Genomic DNA, 27,715 nt, shown 5'->3' with positions numbered 1-27,715 from the left:
ATCGGAATGTCATTACCATAAGGGCTTGTTTTCACTTGCGAGAAACACGTCCGTGTCTCGCATGTGGAAACGAAGCTCTGGCGCCGGCACTCCAGAGCGGAGCGTGCGGCCGCATAGCAGTACATGGAGTTGCACGCTCCGCTCTGGAGTGCCGGCGCCAGAGCTTCGTTTCCACATGCGAGATACGGACGTGTTCCTCGCAAGTGAAAGCAAGCCCTAAGCGATCTGATTCTCTCGGATAAGACAATATACGCTCGTGTGACACTTGCCTTATAGTCACATTCATCTGAATGGATCTTGCATGAATCCATGTGCTTCCCATTAACTCCCCAATCTAATATATAATTGCCTAGAATACTACTTCCTGCAATTTGTGCCAACTTCCGTGGCTTTGTCCGGAGCTAATGTCCGGAGCTAATGTCCGGAGCTAATGTCCGGAGCTAATGTCCGGAGCTAATGTCCGGAGATAAGTGACGTCAACAGTGTCCAGTGTCTGATTGGTTGCCGCCTGCTGCGAGCGACCAATCAGAAACGTGCCGTACTGTGACACACTCCGCCCGCCATTTTGGTGTGATTTTTGAATTTTTACCTCACAGCAAGTTTCTACTGCGTGGAGGCGGGCCCAGTGACGTTGCTCTTCAAGCTCCTGCCGAATTTCGTCAAAAAAATGATAATACCATTTACCAAAACTATATATATTTAGTTGTGAAGTGGTTCAGTGACATTTTCACACCAATTTTGAACTTTTGTTTGGTGTTTTCTCCATATACTGCCTATTATTTTTGTTCTTTTTTACTATTATTTATTAATTGTATTATTCTTACATTTGAATAAATAAAGTATATATGGATTCTAGACTCCCGATTCTTTAGAATCGGGCTGCCATCTAGTTACATATAAGGAGCATAATGTCAATAACAGAAGTTCCTGTAACCTATCTGCAAATAAATATTTTTTAGAAAACTTTGCACAATAATCATAAAAGATAAAAAAATGAATGAGTGCCATGTAGTGATGAGCGAGCGTGCTCGGATATCGTGTTAGCATGCTCGGGTGTTATCCGAAAATCTTGGGCGTGCTCCAGTAATGTGATGGAGTCCCCGCGGCGGCATTATTCCCCTCATTAGACAGTCGCAAGACATGCGGGGATTGCTCATCACTAATGCCATGCAAATCAGCTCGCTGAGTGAATGAGCTGAAGAATTTCCTCCCCCTACCGGTCGGAGATTGACAGGCTTCTATACAGAGATGGTTGTCAGTCACTGAGCAGTGGGCGCAGGAAGGTCTGCAGATGATCACTGAGTAGGGCTCGAAACGTGGGCTGCTTTGTATAGCGGCTGTATTTGTAAGATAATATTCATGTCCCGTACCACCTATACCATGCAGACAGAAAAGGGCCCCTGTGCATGAACACTATAGGACCCAATAGCTCATCATAATGCACAATTCCACCTGCTTTGGAGGTGCCCTTACCTCTAGCGCCCCGTGTGGCTGCACACGTTACACCAATGGTATGTCCGCCCCTGATACCATGCTACCTACAGATAGGGGGGCATCATACCACTGGTGGGTACAGTAGGTCACAGTTACATGACACTGGTGGGTACAGTAGGTCACAGTTACATGACACTGGTGGGCACAGTAGGTCACAGTTACATGACACTGGTGGGTACAGTAGGTCACAGTTACATGACACTGGTGGGTACAGTAGGTCACAGTTACATGACACTGGTGGGTACAGTAGGTCACAGTTACATGACACTGGTGGGTACAGTAGGTCACAGTTACATGACACTGGTGGGTACAGTAGGTCACAGTTACATGACACTGGTGGGCACAGTAGGTCACAGTTACATGACACTGGTGGGTACAGTAGGTCACAGTTACATGACACTGGTGGGTACAGTAGGTCACAGTTACATGACACTGGTGGGTACAGTAGGTCACAGTTACATGACACTGGTGGGTACAGTAGGTCACAGTTACATGACACTGGTGGGTACAGTAGGTCACAGTTACATGACACTGGTGGGCACAGTAGGTCACAGTTACATGACACTGGTGGGTACAGTAGGTCACAGTTACATGACACTGGTGGGTACAGTAGGTCAAAGTTACATGACACTTGTGGGTACAGTAGGTCACAGTTACATGACACTGGTGGGTACAGTAGGTCACAGTTACATGACACTGGTGGGTACAGTAGGTCACAGTTACATGACACTGGTGGGTACAGTAGGTCACAGTTACATGACACTGGTGGGCACAGTAGGTCACAGTTACATGACACTGGTGGGTACAGTAGGTCACAGTTACATGACACTGGTGGGTACAGTAGGTCACAGTTACATGACACTGGTGGGTACAGTAGGTCACAGTTACATGACACTGGTGGGCACAGTAGGTCACAGTTACATGATACTGATATACCAATGTAAGACATTACCAATATATTTTCCTAATAAATTCATATTGATCAGCTCTGATTAAGAATCATAGTATGGGGGATATTGTGTGGCAGCCCACATCTCACCCCCTGGCATACACACTGGCAATCAGTTCCAGGGCACACGCAGCATTCAGGGGAGTGAAGAGACATATTGGCCCACTCCTTGCTCCATGCCCCCTCGAATAAGACTGCAACTTGTCCCTGTGTGAAGAATGGGGGCGAGAGTCTCCCTCCTCTGCCTGTGCCGCCCCCAGATCCCTGTTGCATCCCCAGGAGGAGGAGGACGGGAGATTTCCCTGGCAGCCTGCTGCTTGCCTGCTTTGCCACTTGCGAGTTGCTGCAGCAGCAGGTTCCTCCGCTCAGACTTGCAGAGGCGGAGGTGGAAGCGGAGGCGGCGCTGGGCTGCAGAGAAACGCTCGGGCTCGGAGCCACTCACCACTGCAATGGAGAGGGAGAGGGTAACCCTGTGCCAGTAACCTGCCCGCCGCTGCCACCGATCCCGGGGACCGGCGCTACTTCTGCCTCAGGTGCTGCACAGCTCCTGCTACTTCTGTGATTGACATCTGACAGCAGCAGGTAAAGTCTCTCCTTCCTTAGATCTCCTGGCTACAGTGGGCACACTCATGGGCACTGGGCACTTTCTCAGTAAGATACTACTCTGTGTGGGACAGTGCTGCTTTGTCATCAGTAACTTTTACTCTGCCTCACCTGGTATAAAATGTGACATTTCCATTCTCTACTCTGCCCTGTATGTCAGTACAGCACCACCTCATGTGCCAACTCCAAAATGCCCAGGGACACCTGCAGCTCCAATGTATCCTGTGCCCAGAGTCACAAAGCTGCTTATTCTTCATAGAGATTTCAGTGCATAGTCATTATAAGATCCATGGGTCAGATCTATAGGTATAGTGTATGCATCCATATCCATGTACATAAACAATGTACATACTCTGTGTGTGTGTGTGTGTGTGTATATATATATATATATATATATTTATATATTTATATTTATATTATTTATGTATATATTTATGTACATATATCTATTATTCAAGTATATATTTATTTATATATATATATATATATATATATATATATATACCGTATATACTCGAGTATAAGCCGACCCGAGTATAAGCCGACCCCGCTAATTTTGCCACAAAAAACTGGGAAACTTAATGACCTGAGTATAAGCCTAGGGTGGGAAATGCAGCAGCTACCGGTAAATGTCAAAAGTAAAAATAGATAGCAATAAAAGTAAAATTAATTGAGACATCAGTAGGTTAAGTGTTTTTGAATATCCATATTGAATCAAGAGCCCCATATAATGCTCCATAAAGTTTATGATGGCCCCATAAGATGCTCCATATTAAAATATGCCCCATATAATCCTGCATAAAGGTTAATAATGGCCCCATAAGATGCTTCTTAGATACATTTGCCCAATATAATGCTGCACAAATGGCCCCATAAGATGCTCCATAAAGATATTTGCCCCATATAGTGCTGCACAAACGTTGATCATGGCCCCATACAGACACTTGCCCCATATAGTTATGCATAAACGTTATGACAGACACTTGCCCCATAGAGTGCTGCACAAACGTTATGGCCCCATAGATGCTCCATACAGACACTTGCCACATTTGCTGTTGCTGCGATAAAAAAAATAAAAAAAATCACATACTCACCTCTCCGTCGCTCAGGCCCCCGGCACTTTCAATATTCACCTGCTCCTCCTTCCGGCTCTGCTCCATTTTCAGCATCTCCTGCACTGACGTTCAGGCAGGGGGTGCGCACTAACCACGTCACCGCGCCCTCTGACCTGAGCGTCACAGCTGAAGACGGAGCGGCGCCGGAACCAGGAGCAGGTGAATAACGCGCAGCGCAGCGCTCCCCTTCCCGTTATACTCACCTGCTCCTGGTGCGGTCCCTGCACGTCTGTTCCCTGGCGCCAGCAGCTTCTTCCTGTACTGAGCGGTCACCGTTACCGCTCATTACAGTAATAAGCGGTACCATGTTACCGCTCAGTACAGAAAGAAGCTGTCAGTGCCGAGGAAAAGACGTGCAGGGACCGCACCAGGAGTAGGTAAGTATAATTATACAGCCCCCGCTCCCCATCCCCTGCTGACCTCTGGGTATGACTCGAGTATAAGCCGAGGGGGACTTTCAGCCCAAAAAAATGGGCTGAAAATCTCAGCTTATACTCGAGTATATACGGTAACCATAATTTACTTATATATTTACTTACGTAAATATACAGTACAGACCAAAAGTTTGGACACACCTTCTCATTTAAAGATTTTTCTGTATTTTTATGACTATGAAAATTGTACATTCACACTGAAGGCATCAAAACTATGAATTAACACATGTGGAATTATATACTTAACAAAAAGTGTGAAACAACTGAAAATATGTCTTATATTCTAGGTTCTTCAAAGTAGCCACCTTTTGCTTTGATGACTGCTTTGCACACTCTTGGGATTCTCTTGATGAGCTTCAAGAGGTAGTCACCGGGAATGGTTTTCACTTCACAGGTGTGCCCTGTCAGGTTTAATAAGTGGGATTTCTTGCCTTATAAATGGGGTTGGGACCATCAGTTGTGTTGTGAAGAAGTCTGGTGGATACACAGCTGATAGTCCTACTGAATAGACTGTTAGCTGCTTTTTTCTTGCCATAATACAAATTCTAAGTAAAGAAAAATGAGTGGCCATCATTACTTTAAGAAATGAAGGTCAGTCTGTCCGAAAAATTGGGAAAACGTTGAATGTGTCCCCAAGTGCAGTGGCAAAAACCATCAAGCGCTACAAAGAAACTGGCTCACATGAGGACCGCCCCAGGAAAGGAAGACCAAGAGTCACCTCTGCTTCTGAGGATAAGTTTATCCGAGTCACCAGTCTCAGAAATCGCAGGTTAACAGCAGCTCAGATTAGAGACCAGGTCAATGCCACACAGAGTTCTAGCAGCAGACACATCTCTACAACAACTGTTAAGAGGAGACTTTGTGCAGCAGGCCTTCATGGTAAAATAGCTGCTAGGAAACCACTGCTAAGGACAGGCAACAAGCAGAAGAGACTTGTTTGGGCTAAAGAACACAAGGAATGGACATTAGACCAGTGGAAATCTGTGTTTTGGTCTGATGAGTCCAAATTTGAGATCTTTGGTTCCAACCACCATGTCTTTGTTTGACGCAGAAAAGGTTAACAGATGGACTCTACATGCCTGGTTCCCACCGTGAAGCATGGAGGAGGAGGTATGATGGTGTCAGGGTACTTAGCTGGTGACACTGTTGGGGATTTATTCAAAATTGAAGGCATACTGAACCAGCATGGCTACCACAGCATCTTGCAGCGGCATGCTATTCCTTCCGGTTTTCATTTAGTTGGACCATAATTTATTTTTCAACAGGACAATGACCCCAAACACACCTCCAGGCTGTGTAAGGGCTATTTGACCAAGAAGGAGAGTGATGGGGTGCTACACCAGATGACCTGGCCTCCACAGTCACCAGACCTGAACCCAATCAAGATGGCTTGGGGTGGGCTGGACCGCAGAGTGAAGGCAAAAGGGCCGACAAGTGCTAAGCATCTCTGGGAACTCCTTCAAGATTGTTGGAAGACCATTCCCGGTGACTACCTCTTGAAGCTTGTCAAGAGAATGCCAAGAGTGTGCAAAGCAGTCATCAAAGCAAAAAGTGGGAAACACACATTCGCCAGAAGACTCGCTACACTCATCAGGAGGGCGTTAAACTAGAAGAAGAGGGGACGGGAAGAAAAACATTAGACTTGAACAAAGAAGACCCAGGAAAACATACTCAGATGGGAGGTAAGAACATTTCTAAAGCAATCCACAGCGAGGAGATTGGAACAAAACAAAATCCTCTAAACTGCATGCTCGCAAACGCCAGAAGCCTGACAAACAAGATGGAAGAACTAGAAGCAGAAATATCTACAGGTAACTTTGACATAGTGGGAATAACCGAGACATGGTTAGATGAAAGCTATGACTGGGCAGTTAACTTACAGGGTTACAGTCTGTTTAGAAAGGATCGTAAAAATCGGAGAGGAGGAGGGGTTTGTCTCTATGTAAAGTCTTGTCTAAAGTCCACTTTAAGGGAGGATATTAGCGAAGGAAATGAGGATGTCGAGTCCATATGGGTCGAAATTCATGGAGGGAAAAATGGTAACAAAATTCTCATTGGGGTCTGTTACAAACCCCCAAATATAACAGAAACCATGGAAAGTCTACTTCTAAAGCAGATAGATGAAGCTGCAACCCATAATGAGGTCCTGGTTATGGGGGACTTTAACTACCCGGATATTAACTGGGAAAGTGAAACCTGTGAAACCCATAAAGGCAACAGGTTTCTGCTAATAACCAAGAAAAATTATCTTTCACAATTGGTGCAGAATCCAACCAGAGGAGCAGCACTTTTAGACCTAATACTATCTAATAGACCTGACAGAATAACAAATCTGCAGGTGGTTGGGCATCTAGGAAATAGCGACCACAATATTGTACAGTTTCACCTGTCTTTCACTAGGGGCACTTGTCAGGGAGTCACAAAAACACTGAACTTTAGGAAGGCAAAGTTTGACCAGCTTAGAGATGCCCTTAATCTGGTAGACTGGGACAATATCATCAGAAATAAGAATACAGATAATAAATGGGAAATGTTTAAGAACATCCTAAATAGGCAGTGTAAGCGGTTTATACCTTGTGGGAATAAAAGGACTAGAAATAGGAAAAACCCAATGTGGCTAAACAAAGAAGTAAGACAGGCAATTAACAGTAAAAAGAAAGCATTTGCACTACTAAAGCAGGATGGCACCATTGAAGCTCTAAAAAACTATAGGGAGAAAAATACTTTATCTAAAAAACTAATTAAAGCTGCCAAAAAGGAAACAGAGAAGCACATTGCTAAGGAGAGTAAAACTAATCCCAAACTGTTCTTCAACTATATCAATAGTAAAAGTATAAAAACTGAAAATGTAGGCCCCTTAAAAAATAGTGAGGAAAGAATGGTTGTAGATGACGAGGAAAAAGCTAACATATTAAACACCTTCTTCTCCACGGTATTCACGGTGGAAAATGAAATGCTAGGTGAAATCCCAAGAAACAATGAAAACCCTATATTAAGGGTCACCAATCTAACCCAAGAAGAGGTGCGAAATCGGCTAAATAAGATTAAAATAGATAAATCTCCGGGTCCGGATGGCATACACCCACGAGTACTAAGGGAACTAAGTAATGTAATAGATAAACCATTATTTCTTATTTTTAGGGACTCTATAGCGACAGGATCTGTTCCGCAGGACTGGCGCATAGCAAATGTGGTGCCAATATTCAAAAAGGGCTCTAAAAGTGAACCTGGAAATTATAGGCCAGTAAGTCTAACCTCTATTGTTGGTAAAATATTTGAAGGGTTTCTGAGGGATGTTATTCTGGATTATCTCAATGAGAATAACTGTTTAACTCCATATCAGCATGGGTTTATGAGAAATCGCTCCTGTCAAACCAATCTAATCAGTTTTTATGAAGAGGTAAGCTATAGGCTGGACCACGGTGAGTCATTGGACGTGGTATATCTCGATTTTTCCAAAGCGTTTGATACCGTGCCGCACAAGAGGTTGGTACACAAAATGAGAATGCTTGGTCTGGGGGAAAATGTGTGTAAATGGGTTAGTAACTGGCTTAGTGATAGAAAGCAGAGGGTGGTTATAAATGGTATAGTCTCTAACTGGGTCGCTGTGACCAGTGGGGTACCGCAGGGGTCAGTATTGGGAGCTGTTCTCTTCAACATATTCATTAATGATCTGGTAGAAGGTTTACACAGTAAAATATCGATATTTGCAGATGATACAAAACTATGTAAAGCAGTTAATACAAGAGAAGATAGTATTCTGCTACAGATGGATCTGGATAAGTTGGAAACTTGGGCTGAAAGGTGGCAGATGAGGTTTAACAATGATAAATGTAAGGTTATACACATGGGAAGAAGGAATCAATATCACCATTACACACTGAATGGGAAACCACTGGGTAAATCTGACAGGGAGAAGGACTTGGGGATCCTAGTTAATGATAAACTTACCTGGAGCAGCCAGTGCCAGGCAGCAGCTGCCAAGGCAAACAGGATCATGGGGTGCATTAAAAGAGGTCTGGATACACTCTGGCACCACTCCAATCCATCCTACACTCTGCTGCCCGACTAATCCACCTGTCCCCCCGCTATTCCCCAGCCTCTCCCCTGTGTCAAGCCCTTCACTGGCTTCCTATCGCCCAGAGACTCCAGTTCAAAACCCTCACACTGACATACAAAGCCATCCACAACCTGTCTCCTCCATACATCTGTGACATGGTCTCCCGGTACCTACCTACACGCGACCTCCGATCCTCCCAAGACCTCCTTCTCTACTCCCCTCTCATCTCTTCTTCCCATAACCGCATCCAAGACTTCTCCCGTGCTTCCCCCATACTCTGGAACTCTCTACCCCAACACATCAGACTCTCGCCTAACATAGAAACCTTCAAAAAGAACCTGAAGACCCACCTCTTCCGACAAGCCTACAGCCTGCAGTGATCCTCAACCTACTGAACAGCCGCGCAACCTGCCCTACCCTCTCCTAGTGTATCCTCACCCACCCCCTGCAGACTGTGAGCCCTCGCGGGCAGGGTCCTCCCTCCTTATGTACTCGTGTGCCTTGTTATCTGCTCATGTTTAATGTATTTGTCTATATTTGCCCCGTATTCACATGTAAAGCGCCATGGAATAAATGGCGCTATAAAAATGTATAATAATAATAATAATAATAATACACATGATGAGAGCATTATACTGCCTCTGTACAAATCCCTAGTTAGACCGCACATGGAGTACTGTGTCCAGTTTTGGGCACCGGTGCTCATGAAGGATATAATGGAACTAGAGAGAGTACAAAGGAGGGCAACAAAATTAATAAAGGGGATGGGAGAACTACAATACCCAGATAGATTAGCGAAATTAGGATTATTTAGTCTAGAAAAAAGACGACTGAGGGGCGATCTAATAACCATGTATAAGTATATAAGGGGACAATACAAATATCTCGCTGAGGATCTGTTTATACCAAGGAAGGTGATGGGCACAAGGGGGCATTCTTTGCGTCTGGAGGAGAGAAGGTTTTTCCACCAACATAGAAGAGGATTCTTTACTGTTAGGGCAGTGAGAATCTGGAATTGCTTGCCTGAGGAGGTGGTGATGGCGAACTCAGTCGAGGGGTTCAAGAGAGGCCTGGATGTCTTCCTGGAGCAGAACAATATTGGATCATACAATTATTAGGTTCTGTAGAAGGACGTAGATCTGGGGATTTATTATGATGGAATATAGGCTGAACTGGATGGACAAATGTCTTTTTTCGGCCTTACTAACTATGTTACTATGTTACTATGTTACTTTGAAGAACCTAGAATATAAGACATAATTTCAGTTGTTTCACACTTTTTTGTTAAGTATATAATTCCACATGTATTCATTCATAATTTTGATGACTTCAGTGTGAATGCACAATTTTCATAGTCATAAAAATATAGAAACATCTTTAAATGAGAAGGTGTGTCCAAACTTTTGGTCTGTACTGTATATTATTCACGTATATAATTATTTATATATATATATATATATATATATATATATATGTATACATGAATAATATATAGAATTATATAAATAATTATATACGTGAATAATATACAGTACAGACCAAAAGTTTGGACACACCTTCTCATTTAAAGATGTTTCTATATTTTTATGACTATGAAAATTGTGCATTCACACTGAAGTCATCAAAATTATGAATGAATACATGTGGAATTATATACTTAACAAAAAAGTGTGAAACAACTGAAATTATGTCTTATATTCTAGGTTCTTCAAAGTAGCCACTTTTTGCTTTGATGACTGCTTTGCACACTCTTGGCATTCTCTTGACAAGCTTCAAGAGGTAGTTACCGGGAATGGTCTTCCAACAATCTTGAAGGAGTTCCCAGAGATGCTTAGCACTTGTCGGCCCTTTTGCCTTCACTCTGCGGTCCAGCTCACCCCAAGCCATCTTGATTGGGTTCAGGTCTGGTGACTGTGGAGGCCAGGTCATCTGGTGTAGCACCCCATCACTCTCCTTCTTGGTCAAACAGCCCTTACACAGCCTGGAGGTGTGTTTGGGGTCATTGTCCTGTTGAAAAATAAATTATGGTCCAACTAAATGAAAACCGGAAGGAATAGCATGCCGCTGCGAGATGTTGTGGTAGCCATGCTGGTTCAGTATGCCTTCAATTTTGAATAAATCCCCAACAGTGTCACCAGCTAAGCACCCTGACACCATCATACCTCCTCCTCCATGCTTCACGGTGGGAACCAGGCATGTAGAGTCCATCTGTTAACCTTTTCTGCGTCAAACAAAGACATGGTGGTTGGAACCAAAGATCTCAAATTTGGACTCATCAGACCAAAACACAGATTTCCACTGGTCTAATGTCCATTCCTTGTGTTCTTTAGCCCAAACAAGTCTCTTCTGCTTGTTGCCTGTCCTTAGCAATGGTTTCCTAGCAGCTATTTTACCATGAAGGCCTGCTGCACAAAGTCTCCTCTTAACAGTTGTTGTAGAGATGTGTCTGCTGCTAGAACTCTGTGTGGCATTGACCTGGTCTCTAATCTGAGCTGCTGTTAACCTGCGATTTCTGAGGCTGGTGACTCGGATAAACTTATCCTCAGAAGCAGAGGTGACTCTTGGTCTTCCTTTCCTGGGGCGGTCCTCATGTGAGCCAGTTTCTTTGTAGCGCTTGATGGTTTTTGCCACTGCACTTGGGGACACATTCAAAGTTTTCCCAATTTTTCGGACAGACTGACCTTCATTTCTTAAAGTAATGATGGCCACTCATTTTTCTTTACTTAGCTGCTTTTTTCTTGCCATAATACAAATTCTAACAGTCTATTCAGTAGGACTATCAGCTGTGTATCCACCAGACTTCTTCACAACACAACTGATGGTCCCAACCCCATTTATAAGGCAAGAAATCCCACTTATTAAACCTGACAGGGCACACCTGTGAAGTGAAAACCATTCCCGGTGACTACCTCTTGAAGCTTGTCAAGAGAATGCCAAGAGTGTGCAAAGCAGTCATCAAAGCAAAAAGTGGCTACTTTGAAGAACCTAGAATATAAGACATAATTTCAGTTGTTTCACACTTTTTTGTTAAGTATATAATTCCACATGTATTCATTCATAATTTTGATGACTTCAGTGTGAATGCACAATTTTCATAGTCATAAAAATATAGAAACATCTTTAAATGAGAAGGTGTGTCCAAACTTTTGGTCTGTACTGTATATTATTCACGTATATAATTATTTATATATATATATATGTATAGATATATATATATATATATATCTATACATATATATATATATATATATATATATATATATATATATATATATATATATATATATATAAAAACATATATCCACTCTATCAGTTTAAATAACATACTGCATATGGCTATTTAGCATAATATTAATATAGTCATGTATAATTATACTGTGTATCACCATTATGGTGTGATTATTTACTGTTATGTAATCTGTACTGTATGGGGCTACACTGGAGATATGCTTCTACATATGGTAATATATATTATTCTATACATGATTACTATCTAGTGATAGTTTACTATGGACAATGTATACTTCATTTTACATACCTGTATGCAGATATACAATAGGAGTTCTGGTACTTTACATCTCATATTTGTGGCAACTATGTTATTCTATATAGTTGGGTATACCATCATACATTATATTACCACTATGAAATGCAATATCTATCTATCTATCTATCTATCTATCTATCTATCTATCTATCTATCTATCTATCTATCTATCTATCTATCTATATACACAACTCTGGATTCAGTGGGATGTGCTTCTGCCCTGGCAGAAAATCTCATCTATCAGGCAGAAACACTCTACAATGCCAATTGGCTTCAGAAAAAGTAAGTTATGTGTGGGTACCTAGTTTGCTCCTCACATGTGCTGTAACTTCCCCCCAGTCAATGATCAGTCCCATCAGCATGGAAGAGGTAAGTGCACTGTGGATGCCTGTGCTATAACGACACTAGGCTAACTTTATTATGGGGCCACACGGGCCAATATTGGCATGAGGCACTGGTTGGCACAGTGTCCACAAGTCAGTGAGACAATGTTGCATTTCTCCCAAGAAGTTAAAGTAGCAGCGACCACATTGGGGTCAATGGTAAGCGGAGAGTTTTCCTTCATTTCCAGATTCCGGACTTCTCGTCAGGATGTTGCAGCTTTGTTCCCCTTTTTACATTATTCTACCTGTGATCTTGGATCCTCCATGTGCTTGTGTTACATTTCTGGCTCTTGTTTGCTGCTGCTGTTATATCTTATGTACAGTTCTGGATTCCTCGGGACCTAACATTTGTGATCCTTTCCACTGCCCTGTGATCTCCAGTTCTGATCTCTGACTGTAGAGACTGGAGAAATAAAAGATCCCTGGGCCATTTGGATGGGCATTATTTTGGAAAAACTCGCCCTATAATGTAATGTAAAGTACGGTAATAAGAGTTACCGTACTAATGTCCCTGCTATGGGCAATTCTGTGTTGACGCTGCTATTTGGCCTACACTTGGGCACAACATTTAGGATATAGATATAAAGTGGCATCACAGACAATGGAGCTGCATCATTTACATAATAGTATTTGCGATGAAGATGTGACCAGGGTGTACAAGGGTGGATTATGAAGCACATGATTCCATGATTGTGACTTACAAACTGCAGGATCCAGGATTAATGCTATATTAATATGGGGTCATCTGCAGACAGTAGCATTGTCTGTTCCCAGTCTGGTCTATGTGATTATTATAACTAGTTGCTTCTGATCGCACTGACCTCCGGCGATCTAGTTATACTGGATATGTACCACACTGCGTGCCGTGTATGTGTTATGTACTATATGATCTAATGGCTGCGTGATTTTGTTGGGATAGGTACACCGTCTTCTACAACAGCTGAAAAACGCCAGCAATAACTATGAAATTAAAACCCGGCTGGAAGAAAGTCATTTATTTTGTTTTATTAAAAAATATGCCAATTCCAACTGAGCCAGAGGGACCCATATTAAAAAAGAACATCGCAGAGAAGAATCTTCTCTTACACTACATATAGTTACTCTAATAACACAGTATTTAGGAGCCAGTAAATAACACAAATGTAATTGCTGCAAAAAGGCATAAAATATTGTATTATTGTAATTACCCAAATTTCAGTATTGTACATGGAACCTCCTTGCAAAAAGACCACCTCGGTCTTAGGATTTAGGATGCATGGTTATACAGTGAGGAAAAAAAGTATTTAGTCAGCCACCAATTGTGCAAGTTCTCCCACTTATAAAGATGAGAGGCCTGTAATTGACATCATAGGTAGACCTCAACTATGAGAGTCAAAGTGAGAAAACAAATTCAGAAAATCACCTTGTCTGATTTCACAAGATTTATTTTGCAAATGATGGTGGAAAATAAGTATTTGGTAATTAACAAAAGTTCATCTCAATACTTTGTAATATATCCTTTGTTGGCAATGACAGAGGTTAAGCGCTTTCTGTAAGTCTTCACAAGGTTGGCACACATTGTTGGTGGTATGTTGGCCCATTCCTCCATGCAGATCTCCTCTAGAGCAGTGATGTTTTCTCATTGTTACCCTCCTAGTTGTGCTCTACCTATGATGTCAATTACAGGCCTCTCTCATCTTTTTAAGTGGGAGGAAATTGCACAATTGGTGGCTGACTAAATACTTTTTTTCCCTACTGTACAAAATCGGTAAACAGTAAGGCCCTAATTCATCACTTATAATTTGTTTGTTTTTTTTCTTGTTTTTATTTTTTGTGTTCTATTTACATGTGCTGAGTTCAGGCCGTTAAACAATCATCATCGACAATATGTAAGTCGTTTGACGCTTGTTTCCCATCTTCATTACACCTGCTGAGGAACAATGATGGCCACAGAACAATCACTAGTAGATCGATCTGTTCCCAAACAATATCATGTTATCAGCAGCATATTTGCAGTTTCCACTGGGCAAAGTGCTGCAGAGAATAATGATTTTTGTTCCGGCATAAACAATCCAATCATTCAATGAAAAGACAGCATTTTTCTCATTTAGTATAATGCACCCCATAGCACTCCACATAGTATAATGCACTCTCCATAGTCCTCCATATACTATAGTACACCCCCTTTTGTCCTCTCAATATAGTTTAATGCATCCCATAGTCCATATAGTGTAATGCACTCCCCATAGTCCTCCATTAGTATAATGCACTCCCCACAGTATTCCATATAATACAATGCACCCCACAGTCTTGCATATAGTATAATGCACCCCCCATAGTCCTCAATAGAGTATAAGCAAAAGTGAACAATTTGTACAAGTACATTAAAAATGCATGATGTTGGGTATATACTGTATGTACTAAAGTGAATAGGACTGCTAGTGGGGCCATGCACTACAAAATGCATAAATCATATAACGAAAAGTGCCCAAAAGCCAAATACTAGAAAAATGATAAAAACAATATCTTTATTATGTTATGTTAAAAATTTGACAAACAGCTGGACCAAAAAATGTGAAAGGTGCAGCAACTCCAGTAATTGGTATATTAATAAATAGTAATAGGTAACTCAAAAAGTATGCATAGGTTGAAAAGTTAAATGAACATTCATAATATGGAGGGATCAATCTTTTAAGTTCCATAGAAAATAGTGCTATAATAAGCCTCCACACTATACACTACAGTATAATGCAGCCCCCATACAATATAATTCAGCCTCATATAGTATAATGCAGCCCCATTTAGTAAAATGCAACCCCATACAGTATAATGCAGCCCCCATTCAGTATAATGCAGCCCCCATTCAGTATAATGCAGCCCCCATAGAGTATAATGCAGCCCCATATAGTATAATACAGCCCCATTTAGTAAAATGCAACCCTATACAGTATAATGCAGCCCCCATTTAGTATAATGCATCCCCCATAGAGTATAATGCAGCCCCCATATAGTATAATGCAGCCCCATAGTCCTCCAGTATTATGGTCACCACGTACTCACTGTACTCACTGATTTAAAAATAAATAAATGCAATCCTCACCTCTCCTCGTTCTCCCACTGCTCCGTTCTCTGCAGCGCATCTATTCAGCAGCTCCACGGCACAGCCTGGTGTTATTAGCAGCACCCGCTGCATCAGAAGCAGAGGGGGAATGATGGGAGAGGGAGTGTCACTTGATGCTCTGTCCTCCATCATTGCTTTCAACTGTATCAGCAGCTATGATACTGATACAGTTGAATGCACAATGCGGAAGGGTGTGGGTGGGCGCAGAGCTAGTGCTGGCATCGGGCCTCCCAGCCTCAGGGGCCCCATAGCTTCCACTGGCTGGGGGCCCCTGGGGCTTGGGGCCCTAGGAAAATGCCTAGTTTGCCTGCCCCTAATGCCTGCCTGCAAACAGCTTATAAGTTGCTGGTTTTTACAAGTCCTTTGCAATTTTACCAATTTAATAGGTTGAAACAATCCTTATAATGCTTTCTTGTTGGCTTTGGCCCTAATTTTGTGAAAAAAACTGAGAAACCCTTTAAACGTTGTCAATCTCAGGCCAAGTACAGCACTCAGATCAATGTTACTTAGTGGAGCAGCGCAGGTGTGCATGGGTTTTTTTTTTGCTGAGAGACTGCACAGGAAAAAATTGCAGCATTGCAATTCTTTAAGGCCTCTTTCACACTTCCGTCTTTTAGCTCCCGTCGAGATATGTCGATTTTTGAGAATGCAGGATACTGCAAAAAAATTAGCAGGATCCTGCATTTTCTCATAGACTTGTATTAGCGACGGATTGTGACGGATGGCCACACGTTTCATCCGTCGTGCATTGGATCCTGCGTAAAAAAATGGTCCGTCAGGTAGAGAAAACGTTCAGAGGAACGTTTTTTCTGCACGTTGGAAAATCTGTCAGCGACGCATCCTCCGCTGCCCGTCACTGGCTACAATGGAAGCCTATGGGCGCAGAATGCGTCGCTGCCTGTGAAAAGCAGGAATCCAGCGATGGGTCCCGTCTTTTCAAACTAAGCATGCGTGGAAGAATTTCCTGTCAGGGAAATTCTCTCTCGCGCGCTCTCTTTCTCTTTTTACTATTGATGCCGTCTATGCATCAATGCAATGTGAAAATAATTTAAAAAATATAAAAAATCGCAATATTCTCACCTACTGGTGTCCCGTGCAGCGTTACCGATGATCCCGGCAGCTAGCATTCCTAGTATTACATTGCGAAATCTCGTGAGAAGTATTGATATTTTTTATCTTTTTGATTATTTTTAACCTGGTTTGTGTTGTGTATGCGTTTTCGCAGCGGAAAACCGCTGTGAAGACTCATACACAACAGGTGCACATAGCCTCGATGGGACCGTCAGAAAGACGTGCCCAGTGCACCCGTCACACACTATTTTGTTAACGTCTGTCGCTACGTCTCGGCGACGCAGCAGGACGGGACAGTCCCGACGGAAATGTGAAAGAAGCCTAACATAGGAAACTCCATTTATCCTTGTAGGTTATTAATAATTGCTGCTGTAAGAATAAAGTATTTCACATGCATTGAATATGAAGTTTTTTTAAACACTCTTGTGTGAACTTAGCCTTAAACCCAGACCAACTAACCAAAGACTCATTAAATGTATAAAACTGGCCCATACTTTATGATAAATTTGGAAAATCTTGCTAGCTATGTTAGGATTATTCCATACCGATGTTTTCACCAAAATTTTGGTGCAATGTCACCCATTTTGGTGCCTTTTACTCCACAATCATTTTTCTAACATTATCTTGCAAAAATTGTCTAAAACACATAAATATTGCATTAGGTATGTAGTTTTTTGGAACAATTTGTGTCAACATGTTGGTGTATTAAATTTGGGGAATCTCTCCCAATGTCATTAAGCCCAAAAGTATAAAATTTAAGATGTTTGTCACAAAGATAAGTTATAATTTTATTTTCCAAGGTAACTCCTTCATGAGTGAACAAGCATGTGTAAAGATAATGTAGTGCAGCCAGAAATGTTTTTTTTTTTTTGCAAATGGATAGGACACGTTCTGTCTCTATGCCTCCTAAGTGGGTGCACTCTGTCTCATCACTTTGGATTCCCTCTCCTCTCTTCAATGAAACAATGAAAGATAAACTGCAGCTTCATATCCCTCCTCCCTCTCCTTCTGTTTCCATTGTGGTTAGTGAGGTGTTTTGTAAACATTACCAGAGATGGTAGAGACCCGATACTATCCAAAGGGGACTTAAATCTGCTTAGCTGCAATGAGAGAACCATAAAATAAAAGTATATACAAATCTTTATTTATATTTAACATATAAAACCACAAGACCAAACAATATCACAAGAACAGAGTGTCCGGGAGGATGAGGGGGTCACACCTTTGCATAATATATCACTGTTGCATTAATTGTCCATATAAACCTATCAGCCCTATATGGTGGTATAATATGGTGCTATAGTATAATCCGAGATTATCAATACTGTCTCTCACTGTAGAAAAATACAGGTAAAGGTAAATCATACTGAATCCCCCCTGTCTACAGATAAGGAATTCCCGTGTGGCTTATGTAAGGGTTGTTTGAACCATATCAAGGCCACCACGTTTACTAATCATGATGGCACTCGGATTTATGACATTCGTAAATATCTGAATTGTACCTTAAAGGGTGTCATTTATCAGGCACAGTGTACCTGCGGAAAAAGTTACATTGGTCTAACTACTAGGGAATTGAGAATAAGAACCCATGAGCAAGTCAGAGATATAGAAAAAGCTAAGACTAATGAAGACATCAATGCCTTAAAATCTCTACCAAGGCATTTTAACAAATATCACTGTTGCCTGAGTAGGGATTTAATGATTAGGGGTATAGACCAGGTGGATTTAGGGACAAGGGGTGGTGACCTGGGTCGGGCTCTGGCACAATTAGAAAGCAAATGAGCCCTCAACGTCTAAATGAAAGTTTGGGATTTTCAGCATTTCTTTAAGACTGTTTCAATAGTAGGGGCATTCTTTTAACTGTGAGGAGGCTGACTTTTAATTTTGTTAGCAATGTTCTTTAGTTGTTTCATTTTATATATGTTATTAATATTTTTATTCTATTTATTAGATGGCTTCTAGTGGGGTTGTGTGAATGGTACTATTGGCCACCTGCGTTTTGTCCTGGTATTCCTCTACTAATTAAGTTTATGGACACAACTGCGTCTTCTTCTGATACACCTCTACTAAGTCCATGGACACAAGTCGGGATCCCCATGGACTATTGAAGGCTGAACCTTTCTCCTATTTAGGATGGTGTTTCTCACTTTGTTTTTTTCTAAATAGAGGAACTGAATATATGTGTATTAAATGTTATCTCGGGGAGGGTGTAATAGATGAGAATGGTAACGCCATATTAAACATGGGATGTTTTGAATATTTGGATCTGGGATTGTGCAATAGATATATGTATTTATCAATGGATTGATTATATTCAAGCATTTATGGGATTCTTTAATTAGCATGGGATTAATGTATTGTATAAATTTAATAGGTGGGGATCAGTAGAGTTTTTGGGTGTTCATGAGAACATTGAGGGTATGTGCACACGTCCGGAATGCATGCAGAATTTTCCTGAGATAAACCTGTGGTTTTCCACAGGAATTCTGCATGCGTATTTTTCACGTTTTTTGCGCGTATTTTGCGCGTTTTTTTTGCAGATTTTAAGCGGATTTTTTGCGTTTTTTTCCAGACACTCCAAATGCCATAATATAATGGGAAATCCACATAAAATCCGCAAAAATAATGAACATGATGCTTATTTTTCCGCAATGCGTTTTTTTTGCGGAAAAAACACATCATGTGCACGAAAAATGCGGAATGCATTCTAAATGATAGGATGCATATGTATATGTTTTTATGCATTTTTATAGCGTTTTTATCGCAAAAAAACACGCAAAAATTCCTGAACGTGTGCGCATACCCTGAATCTGTATATTTTTTGTTAAGATAGGATAGACCCTTTATAGGTGGGATTTTTCAGGTGGAATAATTATGTTTTTAGTTTGTACTTGGCACATTGCACCTTATATTGTTAGGAATAATAATAAAAAAGTATAATTCATACCGGCACTTTCGCACTTTATTTCATATTAATTGTAATATATAGTTTTCTTCACTTTTCTTAGATTACTATTTATATATTAATATTTACAGGTATATTTAATATTGAGCACTTCCTGAAGTGAGTTTATTCACTTAAACTTGTTTTTTCTATCACGGCGCATCTTTTTATATATAGGTTGGCACTTACAATACTTGGAGACCCACTTAGAAGTAAGAATCGTACTGGTCAGATGTGCTTTCCATGCAGTGCGCATGCGTAGTATGTCCTAGCCCCTAACATTTCTGAGAGTGCTCGGTTCTGGTTACACGTGCGTTCCACCTAGCGTTACAGTGAGCGCACTAACACCCACTGCCCCTCCTCTGACGCACAGCATTTTCATTGGCCGCGCATCATATAAGAAGCCATATCCTCCTCACTGGAACACGCCCCCGGAAGAAGCTCTGAGCAAAACGCGCGTCGGGGCGCATGGGGGAGGATGTTGTGAATTCTGTGGTCACAAGTGGTATTGCAGTCTCTGGGCGTCCTCCCTCAGGTGTTTTGGTGAGCTCGTTGGCTGCCTTGCTATTTAGCTCCACCTGAGTCTGTCTTCCTTGCTCCTTGTCAATGTTCCAGTGTTGGATCTGAGCTACTGCATCTTTCCTTGGGCCTGCTGCTCTGCTAGATAAGTGCTTCTAGTTTGTTTTCTGTTTTTTCTGTCCAGCTTGTTATTATCTTTTGCTGGAAGCTCTGAGAAGCAAAGGGGTGCACCGCCGTGCTGTTAGTTCGGCACGGTGGGTCTTTTTTGCCCCTTTGCGTGGTTTTCGTTTTAGGGTTTTTTGTAGACTGCATAGTTCTCTTTGCTATCCTCGCTCTGTCTAGAATATCGGGCCTCACTTTGCTGAATCTATTTCATTCCTACGTTTGTCTTTTCATCTTGCTAACAGTCATTATATGTGGGGGCTGCCTATTCCTTTGGGGTATTTCTCTGAGGTAAGTCAGGCTTGTATTTCTATCTTCAGGCTAGTCAGCTCCTCAGGCAGTGCCGAGTTGCATAGGTAGTGATAGGCGCAATCCACTGCTGCTTCCAGTTGTGTGAGGACAGTTCAGGTACTGCAGTCTACAGAGATTCCACGTCTCAGAGCTCGTCCTATTGTTTTGGGTTTTTGCCAGATCTCTGTATGTGCGCTGATTACTGCACGCTGTGTTGCCTGATTGCCGGCCATAACAGTACAAGGAGCCAATTCAATGATTTCCAATAGAGGGAAAAAAGAAATCCTGACATCATTTTTTTTTCTTAGCTCTGTCTTCAGTCTTTTTTTTCCCCTAGACATTAGAGTGCTTCAGGACACAGCTGTGGACATGGATATTCAGGCTCTGTGCTCCTCAATGGATAATCTCGTTGTAAATGTACAAAAGATTCAAGATACTATTGATCAGAAATCGATGCTAGAACCAAGAATTCCGATTCCTGATTTGTTTTTTGGTGACAGAACTAAGTTCCTGAGCTTCAGAAATAATTGTAAGCTATTTTTGGCCTTGAAACCTCATTCTTCTGGTAATCCTATTCAACAGGTTTTGATTATTATTTCTTTTTTGCGCGGCGACCCACAGGACTGGGCGTTTTCTCTTGCACCAGGAGATTCTGCATTGAGTAATATTGATGCATTTTTCCAGGCGCTGGGATTGCTTTACGATGAGCCTAATTCAGTGGATCAAGCTGAGAAAAATCTGCTGGCTTTATGCCAGGGTCAGGATGATGTAGAACTATATTGTCAGAAATTTAGAAAATGGTCAGTACTCACTCTGTGGAATGAATCTGCACTAGCGGCTTTGTTCAGAAAGGGTCTCTCTGAAGCTCTTAAGGATGTAATGGTGGGATTTCCTATGCCTGCTGGTTTGAATGAGTCTATGTCCTTGGCCATTCAGATCGGTCGTCGCTTGCGCGAGCGTAAATCTGTGCACCATCTGGCGGTATTGTCTGAGAGTAAGCCTGAGCCTATGCAGTGCAACAGGACTATGACTAAAGTAGAACGGCACGAACACAGACGTCTGAACAGACTGTGTTTCTATTGTGGTGATTCTACTCATGCTATTTCTAATTGTCCTAAACGCACTAGGCGGTTCGATAGCTCTGCCGTTATTGGTACTGTACAGTCCAAATTCCTTTTGTCCATTACCTTAATGTGCTCTTTGTCATCATATTCTGTCATGGCGTTTGTGGATTCAGGCGCTGCCCTGAATCTGATGGATTTGGATTATGCTAAACGTTGTGGATTTTTCTTGGAGCCTTTGCGGTGTCCTATTCCGTTGAGAGGAATTGATGCTACACCTCTGGCCAAGAATAAGCCTCAGTACTGGGCCCAGCTGACCATGTGCATGGCTCCTGCACATCAGGAAGTTATTCGCTTTTTGGTACTGCATAATTTGCATGATGTGGTCGTGTTGGGGTTGCCATGGCTACAAACCCATAATCCAGTATTGGATTGGAACTCTATGTCGGTAACCAGCTGGGGTTGTCAGGGAGTACATGGTGATGTTCCATTTTTGTCTATTTCGTCATCCATTCCTTCTGACATCCCAGAGTTCTTGTCGGACTTTCAGGATGTATTTGAAGAGTCCAAGTCTGATGCCCTTCCTCCGCATAGGAATTGTGATTGTGCTATCGATTTGATTCCTGGTAGTAAATTCCCTAAGGGTCGTTTATTTAATTTGTCCGTACCTGAACACACCGCTATGCGCAGTTATGTGAAGGAGTCCCTGGAGAAGGGACATATTCGCCCATCGTCGTCACCATTGGGAGCAGGGTTCTTTTTTGTAGCCAAGAAGGATGGTTCGCTAAGACCGTGTATTGATTACCGCCTTCTTAATAAGATCACTGTTAAGTTTCAGTATCCCTTGCCATTGATTTCTGACTTGTTTGCTCGGATTAAGGGGGCTAGTTGGTTTACTAAGATTGATCTTCGTGGTGCGTATAATCTGGTGAGAATCAGGCAGGGAGATGAATGGAAAACGGCATTTAATACGCCCGAGGGTCATTTTGAGTATCTGGTGATGCCGTTCGGACTTGCCAATGCTCCATCTGTTTTTCAGTCTTTTATGCATGACATTTTTCGTGAGTATCTGGATAAATTCTTGATTGTTTACTTGGATGACATTTTGATCTTCTCAGATGATTGGGAGTCTCATGTAAAGCAAGTCAGAATGGTTTTCCAGGTACTGCGTGCTAATTCCTTGTTTGTGAAGGGATCAAAGTGTCTCTTCGGTGTGCAGAAAGTTTCATTTTTGGGGTTCATCTTTTCCCCTTCTACTATCGAGATGGATCCGGTTAAGGTTCAGGCCATCCAGGATTGGACTCAGCCGACATCTCTAAAAAGTTTGCAGAAATTCCTGGGCTTTGCTAATTTTTATCGTCGCTTCATCTGTAATTTTTCTAGCATTGCCAGACCATTGACCGATTTGACCAAGAAGGGTGCTGATTTGGTTAATTGGTCTTCTGCTGCCGTGGAAGCTTTTCAGGAGTTGAAGCGTCGTTTTTGCTGTGCCCCTGTGTTGTGTCAACCTGATGTTTCTCTTCCGTTCCAGGTCGAGGTTGATGCTTCTGAGATTGGTGCAGGGGCGGTTTTGTCACAGAGAGGTTCTGGTTGCTCAGTGTTCAAACCATGTGCTTTCTTTTCCAGGAAATTTTCTGCTGCTGAGCGTAATTATGATGTGGGCAACCGAGAGTTGCTGGCCATGAAGTGGGCATTCGAGGAGTGGCGTCATTGGCTTGAGGGTGCTAAGCATCGCGTGGTGGTTTTGACTGATCATAAGAACCTTACTTATCTTGAGTCTGCCAAGCGCTTGAATCCTAGACAGGCCCGTTGGTCGTTATTTTTTGCTCGTTTTGATTTTTTGATTTCATACCTTCCGGGCTCTAAAAATGTGAAGGCGGATGCTCTGTCTAGGAGTTTTGTGCCCGACTCTCCGGGGTTATCTGAGCCGGCGAGTATCCTCAAGGAAGGAGTCATTGTGTCTGCCATCTCCCCTGATTTGCGGAGAGTGTTGCAGAAATTTCAGGCTAATAAACCTGATCGTTGTCCGGCCGAGAAACTGTTCGTCCCTGATAGGTGGACTAGTAAAGTTATCTCTGAACTTCATTGTTCGGTGCTGGCCGGTCATCCAGGAATCTTTGGTACCAGGGAGTTGGTTGCTAGATCCTTTTGGTGGCCGTCTCTGTCGCGGGATGTGCGTGCTTTTGTGCAGTCCTGTGGAATTTGTGCTAGGGCTAAGCCCTGCTGTTCACGTGCCAGTGGGTTGCTTTTGCCCTTGCCGGTCCCGAAGAGGCCTTGGACACATATTTCGATGGATTTCATTTCTGACCTTCCCGTTTCTCAAAAGATGTCTGTCATTTGGGTGGTCTGTGATCGCTTTTCTAAAATGGTCCATCTGGTGCCCTTGGTTAAATTGCCTTCCTCCTCTGATTTGGTGCCTTTGTTCTTCCAGCATGTGGTTCGTTTGCATGGCATTCCTGAGAATATTGTTTCTGACAGAGGTTCCCAGTTTGTCTCAAGGTTCTGGCGAGCCTTTTGTGGTAGGATGGGCATTGACCTATCTTTTTCCTCGGCCTTCCATCCTCAGACTAATGGCCAGACCGAACGAACCAATCAGACCTTGGAAACATATCTGAGATGTTTTGTTTCCGCTGACCAGGATGATTGGGTGTCATTTTTGCCGTTGGCTGAGTTCGCCCTTAATAATCGGGCCAGCTCGGCTACCTTGGTCTCTCCATTTTTCTGCAATTCTGGGTTCCATCCTCGTTTCTCTTCAGGACAGGTTGAGTCTTCGGACTGTCCTGGTGTGGATTATGTGGTGGACAGGTTGCAGCAGATCTGGACTCAGGTAGTGGACAATTTGACCTTGTCCCAGGAGAAGGCTCAGCTTTTCGCTAATCGCAGACGCCGTGTGGGACCCCGACTTCGTGTTGGGGATCTGGTTTGGTTATCTTCTCGTCATATACCTATGAAGGTTTCCTCTCCTAAATTTAAACCTCGTTTTATTGGTCCGTATAGGATTTCTGAGATTCTCAATCCGGTGTCTTTTCGTCTGACCCTCCCAGACTCCTTTTCCATACATAATGTATTCCATAGGTCGTTGTTGAGGAGATACGTGGCACCTATGGTTCCATCTGTGGAGCCTCCTGCCCCTGTTTTGGTGGAGGGGGAATTGGAGTATATTGTGGAGAAGATTTTGGATTCTCGTGTCTCTAGACGGAAACTCCAGTATCTGGTCAAATGGAAGGGTTATGCTCAGGAAGATAATTCCTGGGTTTTTGCCTCTGATGTCCATGCCCCAGATCTTGTTCGTGCCTTTCATGTGGCTCATCCTGGTCGGCCTGGGGGTTCTGGTGAGGGTTCGGTGACCCCTCCTCAAGGGGGGGGTACTGTTGTGAATTCTGTGGTCACAAGTGGTATTGCAGTCTCTGGGCGTCCTCCCTCAGGTGTTTTGGTGAGCTCGTTGGCTGCCTTGCTATTTAGCTCCACCTGAGTCTGTCTTCCTTGCTCCTTGTCAATGTTCCAGTGTTGGATCTGAGCTACTGCATCTTTCCTTGGGCCTGCTGCTCTGCTAGATAAGTGCTTCTAGTTTGTTTTCTGTTTTTTCTGTCCAGCTTGTTATTATCTTTTGCTGGAAGCTCTGAGAAGCAAAGGGGTGCACCGCCGTGCTGTTAGTTCGGCACGGTGGGTCTTTTTTGCCCCTTTGCGTGGTTTTCGTTTTAGGGTTTTTTGTAGACTGCATAGTTCTCTTTGCTATCCTCGCTCTGTCTAGAATATCGGGCCTCACTTTGCTGAATCTATTTCATTCCTACGTTTGTCTTTTCATCTTGCTAACAGTCATTATATGTGGGGGCTGCCTATTCCTTTGGGGTATTTCTCTGAGGTAAGTCAGGCTTGTATTTCTATCTTCAGGCTAGTCAGCTCCTCAGGCAGTGCCGAGTTGCATAGGTAGTGATAGGCGCAATCCACTGCTGCTTCCAGTTGTGTGAGGACAGTTCAGGTACTGCAGTCTACAGAGATTCCACGTCTCAGAGCTCGTCCTATTGTTTTGGGTTTTTGCCAGATCTCTGTATGTGCGCTGATTACTGCACGCTGTGTTGCCTGATTGCCGGCCATAACAGGAGGACTGATCGGCTCGCACTTTGCACTTTTCGGCCTGCCTTGGTGACCATTCCCTAAAGGTATTAATAGTATTTTCGTATGTTACCTACGGTATATACTTAATTCCATTATGGCAGGATTTCCTTATCTGTAGACAGGGGGGATTCAGTATGATTTACCTTTACCTGTATTTATCTATAGTGAGAGACAGTGTTGATAATCTGGGGTTATACTATAGCACCATATTATACCACCATATAGGGCTGAAGGTAGGTTTATATGGACAATTAATGCAACAGTGATATATTATGCATAGGTGTGACCCCCTCATCCTCCCGGACACTCTGCTCTAGTGATATTGTTTGGTCTTGTGGTTTTATATGTTAAATATAAATAAAAATTTGTATATACTTTTATTTTATGGTTCTCTTCTTGCGGCTAAGCAGATTTAAGTTCGCTTTGGATAGTATACGGTTTTGTAAGTGCCATATCAATTTAATAAGCACAACATCTTGGAGGTAATATAAAGCTAGAGACCCTTTAGGCAGGATAATCAGGAAGCTCTTCCTTTAATTAGATCTATTGCATATGTCCATGTATTTAGATGTACTTCTGGTGGATATGTTTAATTTATTAATTATTTTGTTTGTCACAAATATTTTTTTAAATATTGCAAAGCATTCCTTTATTTTTGTGCAATTATGCAACTCCTTTTGATTGCCCCAGTATGTTTAATAAAATGAGGGGAAATCATACTTACCGTACCTCTTGGACTTCTGCTGCAAGTGCTGTGTTCCGCTGCGATCCTGTGTAATTGTTTGTGTCATGTCAATGCCATCTCCCCTGACTTAAATATTGTCATGAAATCACCGATGGACACTGAGCTTGGTGAGCAAAAGTGGTGCTAGTCTGGGAGGCAAATTGTTTTTTTTCTACTTTTATTTAGTACACTGGGGGCATCCAAATGCGTTGTCCAGTTGTAGACAATCCATTTTACCAAGATTAGTTGTAGTCTGTAGTAGGGATATGAAACAGGTGGCAATGTGCCTTAGTGAACATAATAAATATAGTGTGCGGATCAGGCCTCATTTCAGGACCCAAAGTAGTATAACACAATATACTAAAATAGACAAGTTGCTATAGAAACAGCTTCCCATTTACAGTGTTCATCTTTAGATATTAAATACTAGTATAAAGTCAGTATTAAAATTGTAATACATGCTCCACATTACAGTAATATCATTCATATCCTTTCATGTTTTTGACTAATGATGATTTTTTTGGCTAATAATGCTATTCAATTTAACTATTTAAATATTTTTTTAATCCCATAAGATGATGATGTATGATTAGGATATCCATAACACAATATCCATTGAAGCTCTAACCTCTGAAACTTCCTTTATCCTAAGATTGGAGAGGATGCAGCTCTACATTCCCTGCACTGTTTTACCCTGGCAAAACAGCCAGTGGCCACCTAGTAATTGTAAAGTCTGTCTGAGTTTGTCGGCTCAGACTTGGCGCTAGCCACTCCATTTATTCAACAGGAATTATGCTTTAACTTTCTAACCCAGGGTATAAATAGAGTTCTGGACTTACAGTGAGCCTTGGGTTGTGTTCACAGAGTATCTGCTGGCTGGAGGAGCATGTCTGAGGCAAAGGAGTCAAACTAGTCAGATCAATAATCTAGTCAAACTAGTCAGATCATAATTGCTATAGAGAATATAATATACTAATTATCTCCCTATGCACACACAGGGTGAATGCTGTTAGTCGATAGGAGCAAAGCTGGGGAACAGTTTCTTGGATTAGTAATCCAAGTCACATAGTCCCTGGCAATCTTTTACAAGTGATTTCCCTCTGAAATACCATAGCGCTGCAGAGTAAAACATACATGGCTGT

The 27,715-nt window shown here is 42.2% G+C and overlaps 1 protein-coding gene across 1 annotated transcript in view; it reads left to right on the top strand.

Moving 5' to 3' along the window:
- Nucleotides 1-2,771: 2,771 nt before the first annotated feature.
- ANKRD34B (ankyrin repeat domain 34B) overlaps nucleotides 2,772-27,715 on the top strand; it is a 68,233-nt gene continuing 43,289 nt past the window's right edge. The window contains exon 1 of the mRNA XM_069745376.1: nucleotides 2,772-3,025. The gene's annotated coding sequence lies outside the window, so the exon portion shown is untranslated. The remainder of the gene's footprint in view (nucleotides 3,026-27,715) is intronic.

Source organism: Ranitomeya imitator, chromosome 1, assembly GCF_032444005.1.
Source record: "Ranitomeya imitator isolate aRanImi1 chromosome 1, aRanImi1.pri, whole genome shotgun sequence".
NCBI classification, from domain to species: domain Eukaryota; kingdom Metazoa; phylum Chordata; class Amphibia; order Anura; family Dendrobatidae; genus Ranitomeya; species Ranitomeya imitator.
This window is presented reverse-complemented; position numbering and strand designations above follow the sequence as displayed.